General features: G+C 42.5%; 1 pseudogene; it reads right to left on the bottom strand.

Moving 5' to 3' along the window:
* Nucleotides 1-8,433: 8,433 nt before the first annotated feature.
* Nucleotides 8,434-9,966, bottom strand: LOC149229053 (cytochrome P450 86B1 pseudogene; annotated as a pseudogene).
* Nucleotides 9,967-10,401: the final 435 nt, after the last annotated feature.

The following is a 10,401-nucleotide window of genomic DNA, read 5'->3' as shown; positions in this document are numbered from 1 at the left end:
GTCTGCCTAGAACTCCAGAGTAGTTTCTTTTGGCCTTTTTCAAACTCTATAACTGAAAAAGTCCATCCGAGCATTTGTCACTTCGGGCTCGTTAATACATCAAAGGAGACTAGAGTCATCTTTAGCTTTTTCTCGACTCTTAAAAAGTGAAAAAGCAAGTTGTGTCTAAAGCGTCGTCATATAAAATTCATTCTAAACGGAACATAATCACCCCTTATTCCTACGTTGATCTTAGGTTGAGAACATGGAACACACCAACCAAGGGATTCCACATGGTGGGACCCCTAGCCCTTTCTCCTCTTGGGGAGAAGTTGGTGCGCCCCACATGGCCACATTGTCGCTTCCAGGACTGACAATTGGCCTGCCAGTTTGGCTGTTCTCAACCACTGTAGTTCAGACCACCACCGTTCCTGAACAGTCGAGTCAACAGTTAGACCAGTCTAAAGCTACCCTCCAGCCTTCCACTTCTTATAAGCCTTCCTCCGATCCTTCTTCTTCGAGAGGTCAAGCCGCCGAAAGCGGAGCTCCCATAGAAAAGAAGAAGGAAAAGAAGAAGAAAGAAAAGAAGCAGAAGGAGCCAAAGGCGCCTGGGGGCAAGCAAAAGGCATCTAACAAAAATCCACACACAGCACGGACCGGGCCCAAATCGCCATGTGTCATATGTAGAGAGGACCACCTCCACCGTGATTGTCCCAATATTCCCCGGATACTAAGGGACTGGTCCCCTCGTTTGCACAGTTCGGAAGCGTCAACCTCTGACAACCAGGTTGAATGCTTACCGTCGACCAACGAAAGTGAAGGTCCTAGACGACGAAGGGGAATGAGATTCCCCTGCGAACTGTGTGAAGGCAATCACACCCTCCGCCGTTGTCCCTTTTTAGACGAAGCCAAGAGAGTTTTGGAAGATCAACCGGTTGCACCGTTGCTACTTCCTCCTGGATACCAAAAACTCGCGCCAAGTCCTTCGTTGGTTGAAAATACAGCTGCCCCGCTCATAGGGCCAGCTGAAGTGTCAGTCACTGAAAGTGAACCTACTGAATCCGGACCAGACGAAAGTCCAAAGGTCGAAACGGCAGTTGACCCGGTTCTCCCTTCAGAAGTTTCATCTTCAAATACCACAGTCACTGAGGATTCATCTTCAGCTGACACCCCTACCGAAGAGAGTAAGGATGACACTGTCCAGATTCTTTTCGTCAACACAGATTCTAATGAACATCAGGGCAATGTGCCCACTCCTTTATCGCAGGAAGGAGCATCATCAGGATCATACCCGGCCGTATATTCGGTCCCACCACCAAGCAACCTGGTTGTGTCCTTTGATTGGAACCAGCTAGGCAGACCCCGGTTACCAGCCAGTATACCATTTAGAATTATAGTCCAAATATACAAAATGGTGATGGCTGGGACTATCATTGATGAAGGGGCATCTGTGAGTATCCTGTCCTCTATTGCTTGGAAAGCACTGGGTTGCCCAGCGCTTTTGCTTGAGATAAGGAATCTCTCGGGTTTTGACAAAGGAACCAGTCGACCATTAGGGATTCTACCTAATGTGCCTATTACATTGAAAGGGAAGGCTGTCAAGATGAATTTGATGGTCATCCAAGGACCCTTGGATTATAACCTACTCCTTGGACGAGACTACATATATTGCATGGAAGCAATAGTCTCCTCACTCTTTCGAATAATGTGTTTTCCACACGAAGGAAGAATGGTCAAGCTCGTAGACCAACTTTCATTTCCGGGATCACACATCGCAAATAGTCACATACCTATCCTGAATGGTCTATTTGATCAAGAAAGGTCTCTACCTCCGGTTCTTCTTCCTGATGAGTACGAGTAATTCGGGAAAGCAGGGCCGTAACCCAGGGGGCATGCATCCTGGTCTGCTGAGGTCAGAGAAAACCTTGGGTGTAAAGTAGAATTTCCGCGGGAGAATATGACTAGTCCGTACCCCGTCCCCTCCTTCATCTTCGTAAAACAGAAGAGCCGGCAAGAGCTCTCATGCAGAGGAAGGGGCAGTTAGGAATGGGGTTGTTCTGGAAAAAGATTCTTTTGTTAAAGTTAAGTGTGTGGCGGAAGCGCCGTCATTCACCTTTGTCTAAATAAGTAGGCTCTGCCAAAGAAGGGGATCCATTTGCGGTAGCAAGTAGTAACCATCTTTGGGTAAAAGGCAAGCCTCACCCATTAAAACAAATGTTTTAAAGGATAAGTAGGGGCAGCCTCCAAAGAAAGAGATTCTATTGCTGCAACAAATTGTAACCAGCTTTGTGTAACCTAATGATAGACATCGCCGAAGAAAGTTTCTGTTTGAAAGGATTAGCAGAACGATCTTTGGATAACCTGAAAGAGGTAAGCCTCACCCATTGAAAACAAGGGTTTTCGACGGACAAGTAGGGGCGACCTTGAAATTAGACTTACACCTGGGGGCATGCAAACCTCTTGGAATGCAAGCACGGGCGGCTATTTTGTTTTTTAGTTTTTTAGGTCCCCCCTTTAAACCTGTACGTCTAACCCGTTAAACTCGTAGGATTAGCCGATACCCAGCTTGCACAAAGAGAGGATATGGAGCAATACGTAGGGAGATGAAGCTCTTTAAAAAATAGCGATCTTCCATGAGACCTTCCTACTTTATGACTGGTAAAAACGAGCAGTTTTGGCAAAGTTCATGCTCGTTAAAAAATAAACGCAAGATCCGAGCAGTTTTAACGCGGACTTCATGCTTGTTAAAAAATAAACATAAGCATGTGAGCAAGCTTCCCCCAGAGTTCAAGCTCATTAAGGAAAATGAACCGGTAAATAACCATTTGACACCGTAAATTCATCAGCCATAAAAGCCTTGGTCGTGTTTGTGCACCATCACCTCCACTTTTCATTTGGCCGATCATTCACATCCACTTGATTGTTTACCTATTTTGAGGAACAACTGCGAAGAGTGATTTCACTTAGCCATCCTTGTAATACTGCCGTGATTGGAAAATTCCAACCTGTACCTGGAATCTGCTGCTATCCCTGTTTATCACTCGTTCCTCAAAATACGAGTCTTCTTTGAGCTCTTTTCACTGACTCGTAAAATATGAAAAGTTTGCCGAGTTTTGGCCTTCCAGCTCGTTAAAAGGACCGGAAGAGCTATCCCTCCTCTAGATTTTAATCTTTTTGGACCTGAGGGATTATTGCACAAAAAGATCGAGCGCTTGTCTAGTTCGGCTCGATAAAGATATCGAACATTCATCCCTTCTGTATTGTTTTATACTTTTTCGGACTTAAGGGATTAGATGACGAAAAAGGACCACTGGAGTCCACTTTATGTACCCTTTTCAGACTCTCTAAAGATGAAAAGGACCGAGTTGTCTTTGTCGCTGGGCTCGTTAAAAATATTAGATAGCGACAAACTTGTCTTTAGACGAGAACGAGTTTCCCTATCGTTAAGCTCGTTAAAACATAGCGATGGGCTTGCCCGAAGGGCAGGTTATAGAACAAGCATATGTTATCCTCCTCAAGCTTGACAAAAATAAAGAGGTACTGGTCAGAAATGACTGGGGAAAAATTGGGAAGAACCTCAAAGCTTAATGGTAGCAAGTCGCTCTTGAACATGACACTTTTGCCTCCGTAAATATCGGGTTGGGTTATTATCATTCACCGGTCCCTTCACCATGGTCTCACCATACCATCCATACATGGGGTAATGCTACCGATCCATCACATCAGTGTCGTTATATGTTCAAGAGATGTCATTCAGAAAGTGTCAACCGGGTCCCATCCACTACCATACATCATCTTTCATCCTTCCATGACCGCCACCCTGAATCATATTTCACAGATCGTTTTCACCATCATCACTAGCTCCGTTCCGTGTCACTGATGTGGGATTCATTAAGGCCCTCCTTTGACGGATCACTTCTTGTCGACATCAGCTCACTATCCAAGAAGTTGATCTAGGAACACCCCCTCAGTACTTTGAAGCTTGCATGCCTCAATGGCAAGTTTCTCACTTCCGGCGATAGGTATACATTAATGACCTTCGACCGGGAGACTTTGCGTGGTGTTCGACGTCAGATCCTATATTCACGCCACGTGAATTGTGCTGCAGTACCTTGAGGGTCATCATCATTATCGGTGATTCCTCTCGCGCTTGTTAACAATTTACATTATTGACTGGTAATCAAGCGATGTCTTTCCATGTTCGACTTCGAGAAACTCTCACATGGATCGACTTGTACTAGAGTGTAGATCGGACAAGTTTGAAGACCCCGGATCTAGTTTCATCCATCCGGGCTGCGATATATATTCAGGAGATAAAAACATAGACATGTGCAGCAGATGATCATCCTACTAAAGGGATGATAATTAAAAGCAGAGAATTATCAGTCTATTATCAGACGATCGTCTATTTATGTACAGCAAATGTATTTATAAAGCTGAGCATGGGAAATGCCTGCATCAGCTAGATCATGAAAAGAAAGTATGAAAAGATAATGTATTGTATTGTATTTTGTTACAGGTCACCTCCCGACGATTGAATGAACTTCGGATCCTCCTAATAAAGCATTTCACCCGATAAACGACCTCATACTTTAGGGGGCAACTGTTATAGACATTTTTGTGCCTTACATCATGGAGCATGAAATGTCAATAATCTGAGGGATCCAAAGTCCCTAAACATGTTGTTCCTACCCCTAGAGGAACAAGGTCAGCAAACCACAGCACTACAGATCAGTTCTCCACTGAAAAACACTCAAAAACAGGTCAATTTTGGATCAAAGCAGCTGCTCCACTAAGCATCTGCGCTGAATGTCAAAAGCTCTATGGTGTACCTGCGCTGCATAGCAAGTGCAACAAAGGCTACCTGCGCTGGGCGTACTTTGACATGTGGAGGAATCTTTTCTCAATGTGCCAGTGCCCAGGAAGCTTCCAGAATGACACTTGGATCAGAAGATTCGCCTAATGATGAGTAAAGAGGTTCTAAAACTCCAAGTGGAAGGTAGAAACTCCGAGTGGACTCAAGGACTGAAGAACAACTGGAGTTGAAGAGGACAACAAGTCACACATCAAGCTGACTTATCTTCACTCCAAAACTCTATATAAGGATCTCATCCCATGGGATCTAGAGGCCGGAATTTTGTGCAAAGAATTGCTGTTGGTTTACAGTTGAGAGTATTGGGTGATTGCTTGAGGGAGGTGAAGGGGAGATTTCTTTCCGTCGGGAAGGTGATGCTGGATTGGACCTCTTACGGTTGTATCACCGCCTGAACCTTACTTCCTTATATTAATAAAGCATTTGAGGTTATTCTATTCGCATGTGTTTCAATGGTGTATTGTCTTACTTGCGTATTTGATTTATGCTAATCCTTGAATCAATTATGAATGCATGCTTCTTGTAGTTTCCCTTTCTTGTCTTGTTCGCAGGATCTCGTGTAGCTGGGTCCGTGAGAAGACTTGGAGCTGGGAGCAAGCGGCAAATAGAGGAGATTGGATCGACCATTTGCGCAAGACATCGGTAAGTGGATCTCTTCCTTTCATCTCTTGCATGTCATAAAGAAGTAACTTTAGATAGCTTTGCTTCAGCTGTTGCTAAGGAACTATCACCCTTAGAGTGGGATAGGGTCATTCCGTGTTGGATACTTTTCCCCACAACACCCCTATGTTTGGTTGTCTCTTTGATCTAAGAGGGGGGAAGATGGGCACTATCTTGTGCCCCCCACCACCCTAATATTTTGTCATGAATGAGTATCAACTCGTCATTATTCTATCAAATCATGTTACTTTATGAAATATATCAGACAATGTGATTGGCCTACAATTGGTGGCTTAACAGTTTAATTTGGTTGGGTTATGGCTTGCAAGGCACGTAAACAAGCAAGCTTCCCTCAGACTATGGATCCTTAAGGTAGTCCCTCCTTCAGCTGGTAGTTAATTAGTTTTAAATAATTAATTTTATCTGCTTAATCAACGTATCAACCAGTCGTAGATTTCCATGTTGGAATTTCAATCATAATTTAATATTAACAAGAAATGAGTAATGTGAAGGATGTTACACTAGGGAGGATGTAGTTACAATAAAAATAGATGTAACTAAGATATATGCGATACTTGTTGTTTCAATAGTGGATGCACTAACAGGAGATGTAGAACTTGGCTAGACAACTTTCTCTAAGGCAATGACAGATGTTGGGGAGATTGTAGTTGCAGCAACTAAATTTGCACCATTATAGCTCATGTAGTTTTAGCAGATACAATATTGGTTGTTGCAATAATGGATGCGGTGATAGAATGGATCTAATGAGAGAGTGGCACAAGGTGAATGGATGTGGGTATGGTGGAGGGTGTAATGGAAAATATATTGGGTGTTTGAGTTGATACACCTATGGATCTAATGATAGAGTGGCACAGGGTGAATGGATGTGGGCATGGTGGAAGGGTGTAAAGGAAAATATATTGGATGCTTGAGTCGATACACCTCGACTAGCTATACAATAAAGGGAAGCACCTTAGGGAGGAAATGGGAATGCCAAGTGTTGGGGGGAACCTAATGGTCAGACTTGGCACGTAATGTGGACTAAATGGGATTGGTGAAGGATGGAATTGGGTGGGTATTAAAGGGGAAATAACAATGGCACCTACATAGACATTTATAATATGTTTGACTAGTACAAAAAGATCAATTTCGACTAAACTAAGATATTAAAACTCACATTAAAAGTAGATATAATGTAACATATGCTACGTGGGTGGGAGGTGATTTTCCAATCTTAGCTTAGGATGGTTAGTAAGAAGATTCAATGGACACCTATGGAAACACAACAAGTTTAGATTGATTTCTTCTACATAACTTAGACATTTGCAAAGTAACAAATTTTTAAATCTTGTTAAGTTATCATTGAAGTAGGGCAAGAATAAAGTCATTTAAATAAATAATATCATGTGTGTTGAAAATTAATTTTTTTAATAATATTGAAAAATAAGTGTTTAATTTTCAAAGTTAAACATTATAAGTTGCATTGGTCAATTCTAAACTAATAATGGCCAACAAACAAATGGATAAGGCTTGTCTTAATAGAGACTCATAAATAAACCCACTTGAGCTAGAAAGAGGCAAACATGACAATGAGGGGATAAACAAGTCAACAAATATATAACATATATTGTACATAACTTTAGATTGATTTCTTCTACATAACTTGGACATTTACAAAATAACAATTTTTTAAATCTTGTTAAGTTATCTTTAGGTGTTCTTCCATTTCTCTGAATATGACAAAAAAATGGAAGAACACCTAAAAAATAGTGGTTGCTATAAAACTTTAGATAAGGACCATAGCCCTAAAATCATTAGGGAGGTCACCAAGAAAATAAAAGATTCACCTCTTGACACTATTACAAAAAAAGAGAATCACTCCTACTAGCTCCATCACTCCTAGAATATACGGAGCTCCCAAAGTTCATAAAGACAGTATCCCATTAAGACATATAGTCAATATCATAAGTTCACCCACCTACCTCCTTACTCAATACCTTGCTAAAAAGTTAGTCTCTTAGGAAGAAACACCTCATCTTATATAAAAGACTTTGCAACATTCGTTCAATGGACCAAAAACCTTGGAATGAAAGACGAATATCTCATGGTGAGTTTTGAAATTATTTCCCTATACACTATGATACTGATAGAAGAAGCCATCTACGTTATGAAATCAATTCCTGATAACAAAACTATAAATCTCCTAAAATTTTTCCTAAAATCAACATATTTCATCTTTAAAGGAAAAGATTGTGAACAAACTCATGCAGTAGCAATGGGATCTCCTCTATCTCCTATAATTGCTAACATATACATGTACAAAAATCCCTCAAATATTTTCCTTACACCCCAAAAGAATGGAAAAGATTTGTCGACAATGTTTTTGCAAAATGGAGTCATGGTAAAAATAAACTGGAAGATTTTTTAACTCACATTAACAGTCTCTCAAGTCACATTAAATTCACCATTTAAATAGAAAAGGATAACCAGTTACCCTTTCTTGACATCCTTTTATCCAAAAATAAAACGGAAAACTTATCTCCCAAGTGTAGAGAAATAAAAATCACACTAAAAGATACCTAGACACAAACTCTCATAATCATCCCAAACAAAAATATGGAATTATTAAAACCCTAACTACAATAGCTACTACAATTTCTGACTCTGATCACCTAAAACACAAACTAAACCACCTCCACCAAGTCTTTGAGTGCATATAATAGAAACATCATCAAGAAAACCATCCGTCAAACCCTCAATAGAAATAATACAAAGAAAACCCTACACATATCATTGTGCAATACAGCGTACGTTTAGATAATGTAGGGAATATGCTTGCTTAAAAATAAATTGGGGGAAGGAGGGCCGGGAGGGCGACCTGTGACTTTTAGCCCGGAAAGAGTGAAAGTGATCGTGATTGTTTAACGCGTCACGACTGTGACCTTAAGGCCGAGCTTCATGCGCAACATCATCCCGTACTTTGGCACGACAAGATGTGCGGCCACTGCTTTCACGCGAAAACGCAGGATGATGGAGGAAGCGACCCACTTCATCTGCAGATGGGCAACATCCTTCCCTAGGCAGCGGCGAGGGCCTTCGTTGAACACCGGGTATATGAACTCCGACTTGGTCCTGAATTTCCCATTGTGAAGCCATCGTTCTGGCTTGAAATCGCGGCAATCCGCGCCCCATATGCTCTCCATTCGGGCCATGGAGTACCATAAACACAACACCCCGGACCCCTTGTTCACCCTCGTTCCATCCGGCAGCACGTCGTCGTTCACAACCACTAAATTCTCCATTGGAGCCGACGGGTACAGTCGCAGAGACTCTGAGAGTGCCGCATGCAAATAGTTCATCTCTTTTAATTCATCCACCGTAAACGCTTCTTCGTGGTCTGCCTGGGTTTCATGTTTTCTGCGCTTTATTATGCCTTTGAGCTCCGTCAAAATATTCTCTTCCACGCGAGGGTGCTGCTGCAGAAGCCAGAAGAACCAAGCGAGCGCCGGGGCCGTCGTATCCCTGCCTGCCATTATGATGCTTACGCAGGTGTCTCTCAACTGGTCGTCAGAATACACGCGGCCGTTCGTCTCCTTCTCAAGGCGTAGGAGGAGAGGCAAAAAGCCCGGAGAATCCTCACAATTCGCACTGTTCTGCGCTATCTCTCGCCTCGTCGAAGCACAGATCTCCGTGATATAGTCATCTATGACTTTTACATCTTTACGTATCTGCCGTTCCGGCCCCAAATTCAGAAATCTCAGTGTCTTCCAGTAAAGCGCCGGCACAAGAAACCGACGACTGGAAAGATCGATGGCCCGGTCATATGCCTCTGCGAAACGATTATGTGCGAGGTCCAGGCTTAGGGACGCCGGATCGAATCCGAGGGCAAAATGAGAGATGCTGTCGAAAGTGTAGCGATGAAAAACTTCCTGGAGGTCAAGAACAATGCCCTCTTTAGCGGCGCGCTGGAACAGTGGAATAAGTGTCTGGTGCACTAACCTCAAAGTGGTCTGAATAACGTCGTTGCGGGTTTTGGCGGCAGCCAAAATCGTGGACACAGTTGCCCTTAATTGCCTCCAAGTCTCTCCTTCTTGAAGTAAAATGTTCATGTCGCCGTAAACGTCGCCAAACACCTGGCGGAAGTAGTCGCCCTTCTGGAAGTTATGGAACTTTATCTTCAGAACGTACTCAACATTAGTAGGATTTGCAGTCACCACCCATTTCGTCCATGCGCCCTTCCTATATGTGATAGTCCCCCCCGCCAGGATAAGCATCTGCGTAACCCATTCGTAGATATCATTGTAACTGTAAATCAACACGGGAAGCAAGCCCACGAGAGACCACCTGCCCGGAGCTTTCTGCCCACAGTAAAACCTGGCCGCTGCAACACCCAATACTGAAAACAGTGCAACAAGGAGCCATCCCTCAGTGACTCCTACTCCCTCCATTGCCATGGACACTGTTGAGTTCGAGGCACCGGACTAACACAGTCGCCCTTCATAAACTATGGCCGACACAGTCGTATTTAATTGCCTCCCGTCTCTTCGTCTTGAACGAGATTGGCCTCTGCAAGGTCCAGGGTTTAGGATTTAATATAAAGTAGTTGCGGAGTCACAGTCGCCCTTCATAAACTATGGTTTATTTTATATTATATTAGCACAGCAATATTAATGTGGTTAATAAAAGTCAATAAGCATATATCAACTATATATTTATTTTTGAACATCTAAAGGAATCCACATTATTAATTTTGAATCAACTATATTTATTTTTTGAAGATCTAAATGAATCCACGTTATTAATTTTGAATCGATGTTTATTTTATATGATATTAGCACGACAATATAATTGCCTCACTTCTCTTCGTCTTGAACGAGATTGGCCTCTGG

Source organism: Pinus tabuliformis, chromosome J (genome assembly GCF_031772625.1).
Source record: "Pinus tabuliformis cultivar Carrire ecotype Pingquan chromosome J, CPIR1, whole genome shotgun sequence".
In the NCBI taxonomy this organism is placed as follows: domain Eukaryota; kingdom Viridiplantae; phylum Streptophyta; class Pinopsida; order Pinales; family Pinaceae; genus Pinus; species Pinus tabuliformis.
This window is presented reverse-complemented; position numbering and strand designations above follow the sequence as displayed.